Genomic DNA, 16,979 nt, shown 5'->3' on the forward strand with positions numbered 1-16,979 from the left:
CCCTCAGAAAATGCGTAAGAAAGTAATGTCTCCTTTCTACTCTCTAGAACATTCTGTATCATCTTGGGTTTATTATTTCTTGACTGTTTGGAAGAATTCTCTTATAAAACTATCCAATGCTGGCATTTTGTGCATAGTTCTAAGCAAGGTAGGCTTTTAAACTGCTGATAACATTTTTTTTTTAATGGTTAAAGGTCTATTTAGAGCCCTTTTGTTTTTGAGTTTTCCAAATCACATTTTTGAAAGAAATTATTCATCTCTCTCTGTTTTATGTGGTTTTTATTGTTATTGTTCTCTAGATGCTTATTTTTTCATTTCTATTCTATTCATAACTACATGTCTCTTTTGTTTCCTAGTGTTGCTCATTAGTGCCTTCTCTTTTCTTTCCATCTATTTTGACTAAGTTTGTCTGTTTTTTGTTATTCCATAGAACCAGCTGCTATATTTATTGATTCTACTTTATATTTGTTTTATATTTCATAGATCTTTGCTTTTATTTATATGACCTCCTTTTTTTACATTTTTGTCTTTAATTGGTTTTTTATTTTCTCTCTCCCTGAGTTTGCTGCTTTTCTCATTAAGTTTGAACATTTTTTCTCCTCCAATATAGATATTTAACACTGTACATTTCCCTCCAGATGCTGGCTAAGCTGCATTCCAAAAGTTTTAATCTATTTATATATGTGTGTGTGTGTGTGTGTGTGTGTGTGTGTACATATATATATACATGCATACATATGTCTATCTGTGTGTATGTATGTACTAAGTGATTTTTTTTACTTCATTATAGTTAGATAATTATGTGTGTATAACTACTAATTGTTTGGGTAATAAATATCTGCTTCGTGGTTAGGACATGCTTTATTATTACAAATATTCCATGTATGCTTGAAAATAATGTGTGTTCCTTTTAGATGGCCTTTGGATCAGTCAATGATTTTTTCATCCTTTGAGCTGTTCAGCTGTAATTAACAAGTTTTATTTTCTAAAGTTTTGGGGGAGTGTCATCTGAATCCCAGTCAGGGAAGTTTTTGCAGACATGCTAGTCTACTAATTTGAAGAAAATGATGCCTCTGAAGCTTTCCTTTGATAACTGGTCTTTCTCTAGAAAATGGTTTTTGGGGAGGCTAATTCTGCAGCCTTTTGACAACTGTGCTTCTGGAAGGTGGGGCCAACGCAGTTCCAAGGCCAGCCTTTTAGGGATGGGCTTCTGACAGGCTGCAATCTTGCAAGTGTTTTCTTTTCTGATAGCCCCTCAGAAATGAATCACCCTGCAAGTGTGAGAAGGGTGTGAGCTCCACAGAAATCACATACATGCTTTGCTAATATAAAAATTTAAGAGTCTTTTCAAAGTGAGAGGCAAATAAGCATTTATTTGAGATCAATAACAATAGAGAATTATTAATTCAGGCAGAAGCCCAAATAATGTTCCCAATTTGAGACAAAGGCAAGGAGTGTTTATGAGAAAGAAAAGGGAAACAATTACATCAATAGAAGGAAGACATTTCTGTTGGGCAAGATAACATGACATAGGGATGCTAATTCTAAACGATGCTGTTAATTTTCAGTCTGACAGTCATTAGTCTATTAGTCATAATAACTACTTTATTATCTTTGTAAACAGCTTTTTGGAAGTGAGAGTTTGCTCAAACCTAGTCCAAAGGTTATTTTGCTCTGTTTTTATGTTTCAAGGTTTGAGACATAGACATGCAAGGCAGTTCCTCTGGGATGGCAACTCTGGCTCCATTTTAAAGTGGCCCTATTTATATTATTGTTTACATTTTCTTTGAGATTGTCTTTTAAAATCAAATTTTTCTATTGAGTTCTCATAAGGTATCAACAAAATCCCTCCTCTGAGGTACCCCTCTCTAACCCCAACAGCCTGCCTGCAGAAGGTCTCTTGACGTCCCTGAGACAGGTCTCAAACAACAGGGAGTGGGCGTTCTGTTAGACATTTTTTTGAAGCCTCACTAAAACAAGTGAACCAAGACTCAACAAAAATTATAAGGTACAGGAACATTTCAGAGGCAGAATTGCACTGTAGAGCAAAGATTCGAATTACCACAGGGAGAGAAATCGTGAACTGTGAATGCCATTGTGATGGGTATTTTAAAACATTCTATAATTCTAAATATGAAGTGGGAAAGGATGCTTGGAGAATCTTCGGGTTAATTTTTTTAAGTCTGTTGGCCTCTTATAAAAATAAAAATGAATGAGAAATGTGAAAAAAAACTACTCCCCAAAATTACAAAAGAAATACAAACTAAAACAACAAGATGTCATTTTTCATCTCTTAGATCTTCAAAAAGTGTTATGGTAAGTAACATTTGAGGCTTTTCAGGGGCATAAAACAAGCTGGTTGGATTATAAAAATGTTATAAGCTTCTTAGGAAAAATAAAATGTCGGCAAAACCCACTAACTCCCTTTCTCAAAAGTGTATCCTAAGTAAAAGTCATACCCGCATGTGGAAAGATATGATCATTCCCCCACACAGCCTGCTCTCTTCTCCTTTGGGCACATAGAATGTTACAAACTACCTCTTTGACAGGCAGGCTGGGTTGTGAACAAAAATGATAGTTTCACTTCCAGCTGAGCACAGAAGATCATGTATGCACTCTCTATTCGCTCTGGCCTCTCCTGAAGCAAACCCCAGAGAGTGGCTGACAATGCTAGGGCTTCTTCAGCTTCCTCAGTGAGTGACTATGAGGAAGGAAGCCCTAGGCATCCTTTGTCAAACTTGTAAGTGAATGAGAAATAAACCTGTGGGTATTAAATCACTGAGATATGGGGGTCGTTTGTTATCCGCTCAAGCCTAGATGATTCTGACAAGTACACAAAGATTTACCTCAAATGGAATTCCTTGCAGCATCACTTATAATAGTAGAACTTTAAAAACAGCATTAAATGTCAAAAAATAGAAGATGGTCAGATAAATTATGGCCAGTGGTATAATGCTGTAATAAACACTTTACAACAAATAAAACCTAATCCTTTATTTTCCTTCATTTTCCTTGACATTTACCCTAATCCCAGGCTACAGTCCTGTTGGTCATAGCTGAGGGAGAAAAATAAAGGGAAGGTGACTATTTAAATATGCAGGTGAATGGCAAGAGTATTCTCATAGCTGCTACATTAAAATCAAGAGTTGAGGCGTGGATGACTAGATGTGCCTATAACAGCATGAACAACTTGGACTTGCTATCCCCAGAGGTTTGAAAAACATGCCAAACTTTGACTGTCCAGGAACAGCATGTGCTTAGGAGGTGTTGGCTTGCAGATACATAGGAACATTCTGAAATTATTAGGGCCCATTCCAGGAATGAAAGGGGAGTGGAAACAAGCTGGATCATCATGTTTTTGGAAATGGCCATCAGGCTGATTAAAGAACGCTTTCGCGTCTCAACAACAAATTAAGAGTTCCAATGATTTCAACTGTTTCCCTTTCTGTGGATGTCGCTCGAGCTACGAAAAAGCTCTCTCATCTCTGTGGGTTTTCCCAGAGGTAACCACAGAGAAATTCCATTTCTCAGCACAGTCTGAACTGGAATGACACCCACATAGCTGCTGATAAACCTTTCTCAGGGACTAAAAATTCTGTTGTGTGACGCCTACGGCTCCTGAATGTCGCAAGCAGGGAAGTTGTTACTGCCCTCTTCCACTGGCAGGAGTGACAGTCGATATATTCACTGTGAGCTCAAAGGAATGCCAATGATGACAGTGTTTCAGATAACTCCCTGAACGTATGTAAAAGGGGAGTGACCAGAGGTAATTGAAGAGTGGTAGGAGGAGGAAATTTGAGTCCGATTCATTATTAGGCTCCAGATGTAGCAAATTAATAATTTGGAGCACCTGTCATTTGTTTATTTCTTAGGTAAATTTTTATTTAACCCTTACTATGTATCAGACCTTACCCTGGCCACTGGGGACAAATACGGATCCTATAGTCATGAAGTTTACCATCTAATGGAGGATACAAATATTTATAAACAAACATAAAAAGGGTGGCAGAAGAGGAAAGCTGTAGAGGCAATCACTGAGCTGACGCTTTAACACAAGCAAAAGCAGTGGAAACACTTCATAAGTCAAACCAGGGGCATGAGCTTGAGCAAAGTCTTCCCCTGACTACCACAAGGAGTTGATGGGTTGTGAAATGCCTCTGGAATGGGGAACACTTCAGGGCCTCACCACAGAACCTCAAATTTCTTGAACCATGGTAGGTCTTGGAGGAAGTTTCACTCAGCCTCAGATTTTCAGATGATTCTCCCAACACCAATTTAATGGCAAGTCCAATCAAATGTGTCAGATTGGCCTTTCAATACAGAGTTTGAAGTGCATAAGATTTATCTGGAGTAACACATGTGAGATAAAGAGGAAATGGAGCAGCAGTGTGTAGAGAAAAAAAAAACCTCATACCATGATGCAAGCCCATTACCTCTGACAGAAGAAAGAGAAAGAAGGAGAATTGGGTAAGGGGAGTCTCAGACTGCAGTGTGAATTGGAAAAAGTCTTAACCAGTCCCCAATAGCCCCGCACAGAGATAGATTACAGAAGTTCCATAATGGGAAGAAATGACCAGACTCTATTGCCCCACGGTCTTTAGGCTTTGGCTTGGGGCTGCCTAAGGAGAACATGGCCCCAGCTTAAATGCTGCAGTGGATCCCAAAGACAATGAAGCTGGAGGTTATCAACTGACTGCACTTGTTACAGCTGATGGCACAGGCTTGCTTGAAGGCAGACACAAACTGCACCTCTCCATAGCTACCACACAGTGCCACATGGCTTTTTAGCAGTAGAGGCAAAAACAAAAACAAAAACAAAACGAAAAATAAAAAACGGGCCATCACTTGCAGAATTGGGGAGAAGAAATAATTCAGAAAGATTTAACTGAAAAAAAACATTTTAAAAAATAACTAAATAAGAATTTAGTCTATAGTTCTTTGGGAGACAAATCTCCATGGGTCTTTGGCAACTCTGCATGAATCAGGAACAAAGTTCTAACTGTTGTTTGTTCTGGACTATCTGTGAAGATGTTCCTGGAAAAGAGAAAAGTGTCTTCCTCTGAAACAAATGGCAGACATACTTACTGCTCAGTGTAAAGAAGATAAGACCACCATACAGAACAAAAGTGTTCCCAAAGTTTGGGATTTTTCTGTAATGTATGTGCAGATATCACCTGACCCTCAGACCAAGGGAATTGGGAATGCCTATGGGAATTGGGGCTCAGGAAACCAGCATAAAAACACTGACCCTCTGGAAGCTGTGATAGCTGCAACAAATTGTCATCTGTCCCTGATCCGGGAGTCTCTTGTCCTCTGCAAGCTAACTTGTCAGCTTGCAAGGAGGGGAAAACCTCAAAGCCTTTACAGTTCTTGTATGGGCAGACTTACTGGGAAAGAAATTATCATGCATAGATGAGAACATTAAGGCCAAGAAGGCTCTGAAGGCTTTTCAGGAAAAAAACTGGGGTATAAATGGCAGAGGAGCATTTCTGTCCCTGGGGAGGCCATGTTCCAAGGAGGCAATCTGCAGGACCTCTCCCCATGGGCCAGGTTGTTGTAAAAATCCCATTTCCTAGGTCAGACTGTGGGAAAGGAGAGGCTTTGGAAAGCAACAACTACCTTGATGACCTGTATAGAAATAACTAATATTTGTTTTAAATAACAGTGAAAGGCTGTCACAGGATCCTATTTCTGGAATTATTTATAGGCTTCATATGAAAACCTAATGAGATGGATCACATTTTAATGCTGCAAAGCTTTTGGTCATAAGATAGTCTATCATAAAGGTCAACGTTTTCCTGGAGGGAACTTGCCCCCTCAGGCACTTGGAGCACAGGTGCCGCTTAATAAGCACTCTGGGAACATTAACAAAGCCCCATTTCCCAAATGTCAGAGGGGAATGAGCCAAGGAATGCAGCTTCCTGCCAGCCCGAAGCCACGTCAACCTTGAGCTCTTGGCCAAGCCCCAGCACTCCATAAAAGTTTGTTTCTCCTCTTAAGTTTCAACATCGTCAATTATCACTGATCTCTGCCAATGCAGGGCCATGAGGGCCTGACAGTCCAGCCCCACACACAGTGCAAATCGCTATCTCCACATGGGTATGGAATGAATTGTCACACTTGGCCTCTAAATACTGGTATGCCAAGGATCCCACCCACCTGGAAGATGGGTCTCCTTTCTCTCAGACACACACCATCCCTTACAATAACTCCCCTCTCTGCAACACATGTCTCTTCTGTGTGTCCAGCCACCCGAGATGAATTTCCTTCAGTTCTACCTAACTTACTTTTCTATTCCCTAAAACAATGCTAGAGAGCAGGTGAGGTAGGGGTCTGGGTTTAAAAAGTCTTCATAGATGTTGGGTGGGGAAGAAGGACCTTAAGAAGAAAACTAGATTACCAGTGGATGAGAATCTTAATAAATAACACTTGGCCACCAAAATCAGGAAAACAACTAACAACATTGGCCTAAATCTTAATAGTTTATAGTGTTTTTCACAATGTTATTTTTAATCAATACCATAGATTTCCTTTATGGTTAATTATTTTATTTTATTTTTACTTTTAGGTAATTGTTAGGGAGCTTCCCCAATGTTACAATCTTGCAAAACTTTAATGTACTATCATAGTCAGAACATTGACACTGAGACAGTCCAGCTATCATATTCAGATTTCCCTGGGTTTAAATGTATTCATTTGTGTGTGTGTGTGTTTCATTGTGCACATTTTGCCACATGTGTACACTGGTGTGTCCGCCACCATAGCCAAGATAGTAAGCATTTCCCTCCCCCAAGGTGCCTGCTGCTGCCTTTATATAATGGCATCTACCACTCCCCTCCTTCCAATTAATTTAATAGCTTTTCATCTTAAAAGTAAAATATGTTAGTGAACATGTAAAATGGCACAACCACTGTAAAAAACAGTTAGGCCATTTCTTATAAAACTCAGTATGCAGCTTCTTCCCAGAAGTTTTGTGCTTGAGCATTTATCCCAGAGAAATGAAACTTATGTGCACAAAAAAATCTATACATGAATGTTTAAAGGATCTTTCTTTGTAATAGTAAAAAACTGGAAACAATCCAGCTGTCCTTCAATGGGAGAATGGTTAAACAAACTGTGGCCCATTCACACCATAGAATTATTCTGATGACCCAGTTCCTGGAAAATGAGGCCTGGAGAACAGAAAATAGAGCATGTAATGCTCTAACACCAGCTGGTATCCTACAATTCAACTCGCTTCTGGCACTATCTACTGAAGACAGCATCCAACTCCCCAGATTAAGGGTTCAATCCCACAAGATTGGCCCCCCTCCACACACACACACTTAAGACACCAGTCACAAGTCCGAATTGTCACTTGTGCTTCTGACCCACTGGCTATAAATCAGAAGTTCCTACTACTGCTCCCTGTGTTTGATTAATTTGGCAGAGCTGTTCATAGAACTCAGAGAAACATTTTATTTAGTTTACTTAACTTAGTTAACTGGATTACCAATTTATAATAAAAGAATATAACTCAGAAACAGCCATACCTACATAAGGCAAGGTATGAGAGCTTCCATGCTCTCTCCCAGCATGCCACTCTCCCCGTGTCTTCACATGTTCAGAAGCTCTCTAAACTCTGTCTTTTGGATTTTCATAGAGGCTTCATTACAGAGTCATGATTGATTAAATCGCTGACCACTGGTGACGGATTCAAACTCCAGCCCTTCTCCCCTCCCCGGAGGTCGGGAGGTGAGACTGAAAGAATATTGTTGGTTCTCCTGGGAACCAACTCCCATCCTGAAGCGAAATTCAAAAGTCATTTCTCTCATATAAAATACTTTTGCTACTCTCATCACTCAGGAAGTCCACAAGTTTTAGGAACTCTGTGCCAGAAATAGGGACAAAGACCAGATATATATTTCTTATTATGAATCACAATATCACACTACGTGATACCATGCGGCAATGAAAAGTAATGAATTATTGGTGCATAAAACCACTTAGATGTATCTCTAAAAATTATTCTGATTGAAAAAAGCTAGTACCAAAAAAGGTACAAACCATACAATTCCATTTTTATAACATTCTTGAAGTAGAAGGATTTTCAAAGTAGACAGAGATTGCTTTTGACCTGATTTTCATCACAGCTTTGGAGAAGAGTATGTCTTTGCGGTTACAGCAATCAACTGGTGGTCCCAAAATGAAGGCTGGGGGCTACAGAGACATTTGATTTGCCCCCTTAGCCTGTTTCCTTCCTATTGCTCAAAAAATATGTAGCTAGTATTGAGCCTGGGTAAGAAATTAAAAAGCATAAAATAAGTGTAATGCCAAGCTGTGGTATTTGTATTATGCAATTAATCTGGATTAAACATGACCATGCTTGAATTATCTTTCCCAGAACCCTCTTCTATTTTATAGAGTTGGTCAGAAGAGGAATTTTGCCTGAGATTTTCAAGGTAGAAGCAGAAGCAGCTATTGCTCCCTGAGGTCATGATGGCTTTCTGTGGTGACAGTCATGCTTCACATCCCCGACTCTGCTTTTAACTCTCATCCTGGCCCCATCATCCTATACTGTACACTAGAGATGGTGGCATGCCATAGGTTTCTCTGCCAGCTGTTAAAATGCCCTCGCACCTCTGACCTGTCGACCTGAGCCACACTCAGGACAGCTGGTCAGTGATTTTCACAACACCTCCAACACTCCTTCTAGCCCCCTCACCCACCTGCAGCCTTTCCCAATTTTGCAAGGGCAGACCCCCAAAAAAGCTTCTTTGTTTTGTGTCACTTACTGTGGCTCTAGTCTCCTGACAGAACCCAGCTCTGAAACCCAACAGATCCCTCAGGACAGGCTGTGGTCATGACCCAGGACAGGGAGACCTCTGAGAAGAGGCAGGAATTCCAAGAGTTATAGAGACAGTCATTCCAGAGAAAAGGAGATATGCTCAGAATGGGAGGGAACAATACACAAGACACAAGCCTTTATTACATGATTCCATTTACTCTGTGGAGGGCCCAAAGCCATAGAAGAAGGAGGTGGGGGGGTGGCGCTGTGGTGGCCTTAGCAAGGGAGGGCTGCAGGGGCACAGCCTAGAGGAGACTGTGGGCGATGGAGTCCGAGTCGCAGCTTCGGGCCCACTGAGGAGATGAGAAAGAGGTGGCTGTGCCTCCGGGATGCCTGGAGAAGCCCAGAGACCACACAGCACAAAGGAGGGACCAAAGTAGCTGACTTTCTTGGGCCTGGGGCAGTGTTGAGGAAAGGGCCTGGTCAGGCCCCTGCTATGGACCTCCCAGGGAACCCACAGAAGAACTCCCAGAATCATCCAAAGAAGGCAGCCTGTATCCAGTTGCCCCAGTCTCCCTGCATGACAGTCCCTAGGGGTACTTTACATTGTGCTGGCAGACAGCTCATCTGCAAGCCAACCCAGACACCATTCATTCTCCTGGGCAATCTGAGCAAACTCTTCCCCACATCGGATGCCAGGCCACCCCCTCTTCTGGGGAAGCAACGCAGCTGCCCTTCCATCACACTGTTTATACTCTTCAGGTGCATCTGTGTGCATGTCAGTTCACATCCTGGGGGTCTTCCAAGCAGAATGGAAGCTCCAAAGGGCAGGAGTCCTGCGCTTAGACTTTCTCTGACACCCAGGACTTGTGCATGTCTCACCTGTGCATGTGCAGCTAAGCATTTTCTGACTGTTCCAGCCTGCTGATAAGTGAGAATCAAGGGCACTGTCGCTCTAACATAATGATCTTCGAACTCTAAGAATTCTGTTGGTTTAACCTGTGTATTAGCAGGCTTCTTCAGAGAAACCGAACCAATAGGATGTGTATAGAGAAAGAGGCAAAGAGGTCCACTATAAGAATTGACTCACATGATTATGGAGGCTGGCATGTCCCAAGATCTACAGGGTGAGTTGACAAGTGGAGACCTAGGATAGCTGATTTAGTTTCAATGACAAGGAAGGAAAAAAGCTGATGTCTTAGGTCAAAGGCTGTCAGGCAGGAAGAAGTCTCTCTTATCCTTAGGAGGGACAGCATTTTTGTTCTATTCAGATCTTCAACTGATTGGATGAGTTTCCCTCCAATTGGGGAGGGCAATCTGCTTTTCCCAGTCTATCAATCCAAATGCTAATCTCATCTGACTGAACCCTCACAGACACACCCATAATCATGGCTAACCAGATATCTTGGCAAATATCAAGTTGACACACAAAATGTACCACCATAACCTGTATTTTAATGAAATTAATTTCCTTGATGATCCCATGTCTTGGCTTGGTTTTCTATGGTTGAGTCACAACACCTCCACCTTCGAAAAATTTTGGAAAAAAAAAAACAATGACCTAAAATAACCATTTTCTTTTGCTGGCAGTTTTGTAGGTCAGGAGCTTGAGGGAGACCCAGCTGAGCCACTCTAATCTGATGGTATAGGCTGGCTGTGGGGACGTGATGTTCCCCTTGAAGATGCCTCTTCACTCAACCTGCCACCTACTTGGTGCTCCTTGGCCTTCCTCTGAACGTAGCACCCCAGGCCTTGGCCATCCCATAGCACAGCGGTCTCTGGGTGGTCACAAGCTGCTTCCACAAGCTGCCCTCCCAAATGGAGGAAGATGGAGGTGTTTGGGCTGCATTCCATTGGGCCAAGTATTGCCAGGGTTCGAGGGGCAGGAAAATGAACCCCCCAGCTTGATGGGGGAGTGACAAGGTGACTCTGAAGAAAAATATGTGGCTTGGGGGACATTATCTCGCCATCTCTGAAAAGTCCAATCCACCCATTCTGTGTGCTTCATGCATTAAAAGCACCACTCTGGCCAGGCATCCATGGGTTCCTCCAAGCCATCAAAGGTCACATGGTGCTAGCAAGGCTGAGAACCCAGTGACAAGGCACCAGTTAGTTCTGTGGGTGGTGGGAAGGAGATGTGTTAAAGTGTGTACTGACTAAATGAAACACCATTTGAACCATAGCCTGACAGATCTAGAAATGTGCTTGCTCTCCTAAATTCATCAAAAAGTCTAACAGAATTCTCTTCAGAATCTTAGGATAAGATGAAAATAGGGGCTTTCTGTTAACTCTGGGATCACATTTTTTGCCAGTTCCACCCCTATTTCAAAGCTGCCAGGTTGCTTTTTGGGCTGCATGTTTGTCTCATGGCCAAACTCAAGAATGTTCTAAGCTGTAAGTCACTGCTGACACCACTGTGGAACACCCAGGTCAGAATTTCCCGTGCACTTGACATACCCATTGCCAGTCTCCCCAGGCCTCCTCAAAAAGGAGCTGATCCCGGGAATGCCGACAGACAAGGGGACCTTGCTCAGCTCACACTCCCCAGAACACAAACCAGAAGTCAATTCTCAAACTTCAAGGAAGGATTTTCACTTGTTTTCCAGGCTCCTCGTTTTAAACAATTGACTCAGAAAGGAAATGACTTGGATTCTCACCTCCTACATTGGTTCTGTGAACAGAAGGGACCGGGTGTGGATCAGGCCTTATGGATGAGGATGGTGACTCACCAGCTGGTGGGGCCCATCCGCAGTGCAGAAATCAGTCATGAAAACAAAGACAGTTGGTTCCATCCGGTAACTGATGGTGCCACAAACAAGTCAGCAAAAACAGTTACAAGTGAACATCAACTCCTTGTGTTATGTGATCCTGCAGAGACGAGAGAGTGACTCACTTCACAGTCCCAAGTTCAAAATCCCAATGTGGTCAGGGGAGGAGAGAGGAGGAGAAAGGATGGATTCAAATTGTCCAGTCTGACTGGATACATGTTCTCCCTTTCCAGGAGAGCCCTAATGACCAAGACCCAACTTTAGTCTCTTCCTTCCGTACCTGCTCCAGCTCTCAGGGAACAATAATGAGCACATTCCAGTTCATGTTTAAATTATCCAGAGTAAAATTGAGGGAGAACAAATGGCCTTTGACCTACTGTTAGAGGAAGAAGCTGAAAGCGTGATGAAGTCCCAACAAATTCAATTTCTTCAAGAAGTGAGGACAAAGATGGCTGCAGTTCTTCTGAGTAAAGGTGTTTTCATTTGTTCCACACAATCCGATTTGTAAGTTGGCATATGTTCAGATAGAACTTTCTGATTAAAATGGGCTAAATATATGACTGAAAGGCAAGATTGTTGTGCTCAGAAAACTCTTTACAAAAGGCCCTCTCACCATGATACTCACATGACTCTGAGGACACCGTGGCCTGGCTGAGCTTTTCAGAACAGTCTTTGTTACCATTTGGACCTCATGGACACTTGCAGCCAGGACTCTTCAAGGAATGAGATGCTATTGCAGAGGAAGGACTACAGAAGGAATGAAGGAATGACACCATCCTTACTCTTCCCTCCCCAGACGAGGCGAGTCCTGTGGATCTGGGGCCTCTGATACAGCCCCCAAAACTCAAGACTCTACTCAAATACTTGAAACAAGTTTAAAGAAAGCGTTGAAATTTCAACAAGGTTTTACTGGGCCAGAAACTCTTGTTTCCTAACCTGGAGACTGAAAAAGCACAGAGGGAAGGAGACTAACACAGTAATGAAGCAAATCAATTAAGTGAAACAAATACACACTGCATCATCCAGAAACCCAAGCTACAGCCCCTCTGGCCAGCAGGTCCAGGTGACCACAGCTAAGCTGCTGTGTAGGGATGGGATCCTGGCTCAAAATAGAGATTCAGAGCAATGTGGCTTTCTTTGCTATAAAGCATCAGGACACTACATCCCTATTTTTAGAGCTTGGCATTTGAAAGGTCAAGTGGCTTCTAAAGTGTTTATTTTTCTCTTCGTTGTTTGTGCTCTGATTGAAATGACATCCCCTCACTGCTTCCTGCACGCCCTCGCCACCCTGGCTGTACTTGGTAAATCTCGTTTTTAACCTGCATTGCTAATGAAGCTTGAAATTAACAACATTTGTGGTTTTGTTTATTTCTTAATCTGACTCCAGCCCTGACTCCAAGAACCACAAAAGTGTGGTGGCCACTCTGGATAAGCGTGGCGCTCTCCCTGCAGTAACAGAGTGCACCCCACCAGGACTTCACAGACTCGCCAGCTCTCCCAGGAGTGCAACTGGACCCCCAAGGCTGTGGCCCTGGGCCCCTGGTCCTTGCAGCAAGTCCACAGTGTGTATGTAGGGGCTGCCCTGATTCCTGGGCCCATCCGTGGGCCTTATCTGTCTCTTGTCACCTCTTTACTTGGGCTTCTCCTCTAATCACAGTGTCATAGAACTCTATGAGCTTCTTCCACTGCTGCCTCTCTCCCAGGGTCATTCAGGCACAGGTGAACCACTCCCTACCCTGTAATGCCTCAAAGCAGAGCAAATACTTGGCTGTAGTGTTTACCACAACCTTAGCCAGACTCCCTGGTAATAGGCAGAATTCACCCCAGGAGGGAAAATCACACCCTGCTCCACGGATGCCCTCTCCTCTGGTCCTACAGCCCTACTCCAGCCACCAGCTAGCAGTGGTCCAGTCCAGCCACCTCCCATAAGAACAGATCCCCCTCCAACATTCAGGCCTTCCCATCCCTCTCAGGACCATATTTCCACAGAAAACCCTATCAGGACAGCTCTGCCCCAGAGCCCCAATGGTGGAGCAAGGAGCTGTCAGATTTTCCCACACAACTTTGAAGATCAGCTGCTACCGTCTGATAACCTAGATCCTGAGGCTACAGCATTTTGTGCACACCAGACTTCCAGCCTCACACTTCCAGGAGGAGAGAACTGGCCAAAACTCTCCTCTAGCAAGGTCCTCGAATTCCTGGCCTGGAAAGACAAACTGCACTTAGCTCATTTCCTCTACTCTCCAGAGTCTTCTCTGCAAGACCAGCTCCAGTTCTTGCCCAGGAAAGGGCAGGGCAGTTGAAAGTGGAAGTCATGGTAGGCAAGTAAAGTGTGTGTCCTCACACCCAGCTCTGGTCAGATGTCCAGGTGTCCAAGTCGGCAGGAGTCACGCTCTCTGCTCGGTGCATCCACATCTCCATCTGCAAAGCACCACAATTCAGTCATCCCCCTCACCTCATGACAGGAATGCCAAAGGAGACAAGCAAGGCAGCACATCTCGAACCAGAACACAGTGTTTTTCAAGAGTTCTCACCATGGAGCCACGTCCAAAATAAAACATAAATAAAAGTTTGGTATGTTCTCTTCTCGAGGAACATCCACTCCCTTTTCCCCTTAATCTGTCCTCCTTTCCCCTCCCTCCTCTCCCCTCAAAGCCTTCTTTTTGCCCCACCTCTTCCCCACCTCTTGCCAGTCCTGGTCCAGCTGCCCAGGCCTTCTCTTAGCCTGGCCTGGTACTTCCTGTCCCCTGAGCCCTCTGACCCCATGCCTGGGGCCCCACTCACTGCAGACACAACAAGACAGATGTAAAGCGACAGGTGAGCTTCCAATCATTGTTGCAGTATAAGAAACGTGTTGAGGCCTCATGTAAGACCACAGGACCCAGCACACTTGCTCCCTGTTCCCTCAGGGTTACTTTTCCCCTTTGCCCACTCTCTCCTCAAGCACGCACATGCTCTCACTCTCTTTTGGAGAGTAAGTAAAAGCAAGCAGGCAGTGACTCCCTTGTTATCCCTTCAGTCTCAGACATGCTTGCATCTGGACAGCATGGCCATGGAGCCGGGATACTCAGAGGAAGGTCCCTGCTCCCCCACCAAGGCATGGCCCCCGGATGCTGGGCCATCCTCGACCCCACACACATATACCTGCATCTTTATTTTCTCCTCTCTACTGAGTCATTTCAACAGTAAGGAACATGCTCTAGTATGTCAGGGGATTTTTTATTTTTAGCTTTTCTTGACCCTGTATCCTCCTTCATCAACAATCCTATTTCCCTGTTCCCCAGCACAAAGAAATCAAAGTGCTGTCTATAAAAACCATTGGTACTTTCTCTGCCTTTCAGTTTCTGCCCAGTCCTCTCCCATTCTGATGTGGCAAACTTCACCCCTGGAATTGCTGCTTGTCACTGAAAACCTCCTGTCACCTCTCTGTTAATAACATGAAAGCTGTTCTCTGAGTCGCCTCATCTCTAGGCACCATTAAAACTGGCTCTTTTATAAACATAGGACAACACATTCTCCTGTCTTCACACTTTGGTCCCGAATCCTCTTCCTCCTCTTTTCCCACCCTCCCAAGCTGAGGCTTCCAAGGGTCCTTGAGGATGTCATCTGAGGGCCAACAGCTCGATGCAGGCCTCTTCATCAAGCACCTCACACATCTGACTTCTTGAAACTTTGAGATCCAACCAGGCTTTTGAATTTCACATGGCCAAAAAGAGTATTAACTTCCCACAAGCTGCCTAATCTTTCTCATCTCAGTCAACGGCTCAAGCACTTGGCCTCAACCCAGCTTCTTTCCTCGCCCTCCACATAAAATAAACCCTCACATTGTCCTGTTGGTTCTACCTTCTCATTTCAAAATACACCTGTATCTCCTCACCGCCTCCCAGTTTCCAACCTACTCAGACCCCATCATCTCCTGCTAAGCTTGCTTCAGCCTCCCCAGACCCTGCTGCTCCTTGCTGCCCACCTCCAGTCCAGTCTTCATGCAGCACATATAGCTGAAGTGACACTTCAGGACTTCTGTGGCTGCCAGGGTCAGTGCAGCTTTCACCTGGATTCCTGGATCTTGCTCATCAGACGCACTCTATGAGGACCTTCACTCCCCAAACCTGGATGCCACACAGTGAGCAACCCAAGCCACATGAGGATCATGTGGCAGCGTCTGATCTACCATCCTACCCAGCTAGCCTTTGAAGCATCCCCGGTCCAGAGGTCTTTTGCACCACTCATTTTAAGGTGCTTTCTTATACTGCAACAATGACTGGAAAACCTGCTTTATGCTAAAGATGGAGGCAGGAATCTATCAAAGGGGATACTCGGATCACAAAATAGGGAAATTAGAAGTTTATGTCAAAAACGAAAAGTTAATAAAAGACTGAAAGAAACTGTGGAGGAGCTCTCTTGGGAAGCAGCCCAGAAGAGCAGATGTGGGAAACTGCAGAGAAAAGACAAGACATTGAGCAGCCAGTCCAGATTCAACTTCCAAATAACAGGAAATCTGGAAAGAAAGAGCAGAGAAACTGAAGGGAATGGATTATCAATGAACTAATTCAGGAAAATGAGTTTCCCAACTAACAGTGCCCATGGAAATCCTAACACGTGAGATGGAAGGAACTCACCACCAAACCAAGTCACAGTGAGATGACAGTCACAGGAAGATCCCAGCTGCAGCCTTCTGAATAATAACAGTAGAAGCTTATGGCAAAGGACCAGTGCTTTCAAGGTTCCAAGGGAAAATTATTTTCAACCTTCAATATTACATCTAGCCAAACTATCATTTTGAAGGAAGACATTTTCAGATAGAGTTCTCGGGAGCCTATTGGAACATGAGCACCACCAAAATGAGAGGGAAGCTGACAAGGAAGAGAGCGTGGAATCTAGGAACGTGGGCATTCAGCACAGGAGAGAGGCAAATGCAACCCTCAAACTGATGATGAAATAAGGCCCCAGGACAAAAGGTCGCAGGTCTGGACAGCAACCAGACCAGATGGAACCAGAGGAAGAAGCTTTCTGAGAGACAGATGAGAATAATAAAAAACTGGAGGGTTTAAACACAGTGAAGAAGTATCGCAGGCCTAATGAACAATTCAAGAATGAATGAATGATAAGTACAGGTAAATTAAGCAATTTTTAAACTAGAGTGAGGCAATTATTTATTCCTAGGAAATTCAAAAGTTATACAAGCAAGGAAATGTATAACTGGGAACAACAATGTAACACTGGGAACAACATTTTGGAATTACGATCATGTAAAAATAGCAAAGATTGATGCAGTCAGAATTACTTTGTTAATATTCTGAGAGCTAAAGCTTCACTTTCCAAAACAATTGGTCAATAGATAATATCTACAACTGAAAGATTAAAAAAATAGCAGTATCTGTGATGGGAGTCAAATATCACCTGTGTCAGTAGAAGGAACTAAAAAGGGTTGACACCGGGAGTGA

General features: G+C 43.5%; 1 long non-coding RNA gene across 1 annotated transcript; it reads right to left on the bottom strand.

The window, feature by feature from the left end:
- Positions 1–9,055: 9,055 nt before the first annotated feature.
- LOC107518637 lies at positions 9,056–16,766 on the bottom strand. Its single transcript, XR_001598926.2, has 4 exons — positions 16,155–16,766; positions 11,913–13,956; positions 11,497–11,635; positions 9,056–10,882 (listed from the first exon to the last, which is right to left on the bottom strand). It is a non-coding gene; the product is annotated as an uncharacterized LOC107518637 (long non-coding RNA).
- Between the last annotated feature and the right edge of the window lie 213 nt (positions 16,767–16,979).

The sequence above is a fragment of the Rousettus aegyptiacus genome, unplaced genomic scaffold, assembly GCF_014176215.1.
Source record: "Rousettus aegyptiacus isolate mRouAeg1 unplaced genomic scaffold, mRouAeg1.p scaffold_m13_p_3, whole genome shotgun sequence".
NCBI classification, from domain to species: Eukaryota; Metazoa; Chordata; class Mammalia; order Chiroptera; family Pteropodidae; genus Rousettus; species Rousettus aegyptiacus.